Genomic DNA, 1746 nt, shown 5'->3' on the forward strand with positions numbered 1-1746 from the left:
TCATTCTCAGTTAGGCCTACGTCATACAAGTAAGGCAGCCACACACATTCCATTAAACTGCAGCATATAAGGATTATAGATGGAATACATGTTGAATTAGGCCCCTACTAAGAAAATGGCCCATTTTCTTATATAAGATCATACATTTGTTTATTTTATATATGAATCTTTATTGATTGGCCTAGATCTTTTTTTGAATGAGAATCAATTGGTTGAGATGTCCCTTGGCATCTAAATTACGGTCAATTTGATTTGGGTTACCTTTTCATGCAGAGCAGAGCCTGTGTTATAACCTTATTGTCACCAAAATGGTAATGACCATGTCTTAACTTGTCACTGAAGGCTCTCCGTACTGTCATAGCAATGTTGTTATGATATAGTTAAACATTTTCAACAAGTAGTGAGGGAGATTGCCAGCAATCCCATCTGTATGAAAGGGCTACATAAGAAACATGACAGGTGCACCCCGGACTGCTCTACTTGTTCCTGGTTGGTGGAATGATCCAGAAAAAAAAGTCAACATACAGTAACATTCTCAGCATCATACAGTAACAGTTTCTTTCCATCTCCTTATTTGAAGATCACTTTACACACAAAGGCACAATTCTGCAGTACATTTTATAATTGGTTGATGGTGAAGATTGTGCACATCCCAGGAACAAAGGCTGACTGTATTTTTTTGTGTGTAAGGAGTCCGCACACTTATAATGCTTTTTCTTTTTTTTCTTTATTCCATGGGAGGATAGGATGACATTTCGACTTCATCAGATTCTCTCCAATATTTTTTAATACCTATTTGTATGTTGGATCATTTTCAATAGCCACTGTACTGTATATACATATATTATCAAAGCGTGTTACAATTGTAATCTGTGTAACTGTGTATGGGTTGAGAATAAATTTAAAACATTTCACCACATTATTTCAACAGGTTTGTGTACAAAATAAACTCTTAAAAGTTTAATAAAGAAAATATAATAAACTCTTCACAGATAACACAATGCAAAGCACATCTGAAGGCTTTTGCACCATTTGTATTAGCACTCTTGAATAGTAGTACAGTTATGTAACTAAACTGTGATAAATGAAAATAAATAAAGACAACAGAGAAGGCAGGTACTGTACGTATATTCAAACCGTTTATTGAACTCATCATTCATAAATATGTCACAGAAACAGCAATAGAAAAAACATCTTTCATAACTATGTCAGACACATCAACACAGAAATGACATAACAATGGCTCCCAACAGTACAGGACATTTGACCTTTCACCTAGTTTCCATGTAACACAGGAAAAGTGAGCGTGTACGTGTGTGTGTGTACACACATAACCTGGGTCTTTGTGTGTGTGCGCTCACGCATACGTGTGTGTGTGTGTGTGTGTGTGTGTGTGTGTGTGTGTGTGTGTGTGTGTGTGTGTGTGTGTGTGTGTGTGGCAGAAGGATGTGATCTGTGAGAAGATGATCTGTCTAACCTCTTGAGCTTCTTGGCAGACTGCACCAGGTAAGTAAGTAGACACAAGGGTACGCAAGGACACTACTGTCACAAGCTAATGACTACATGACGCATATACAAACACACTACACACACACACACACAAACACACACACACACACACACACGTTTACACATGCTGCACACTACACACACATACACTACACACGTACACTACACGCACACACACACACACTACACGCACGTACACTTTACACACCTACACATCTAAGGCTCACACACACTAAG

General features: G+C 38.0%; 1 long non-coding RNA gene across 1 annotated transcript in view; it reads right to left on the reverse strand.

The window, feature by feature from the left end:
* Positions 1 to 1117: 1117 nt before the first annotated feature.
* The window catches only part of LOC134454188 (uncharacterized), a 37281-nt gene continuing 36652 nt past the window's right edge, over positions 1118 to 1746 (reverse strand). Inside the window, exon 3 of the long non-coding RNA XR_010035808.1 lies at positions 1118 to 1746. This exon is cut by the window's right edge and continues 3153 nt beyond it. This is a non-coding gene — a long non-coding RNA (uncharacterized LOC134454188).

This window comes from Engraulis encrasicolus, chromosome 8 (genome assembly GCF_034702125.1).
Source record: "Engraulis encrasicolus isolate BLACKSEA-1 chromosome 8, IST_EnEncr_1.0, whole genome shotgun sequence".
NCBI classification, from domain to species: domain Eukaryota; kingdom Metazoa; phylum Chordata; class Actinopteri; order Clupeiformes; family Engraulidae; genus Engraulis; species Engraulis encrasicolus.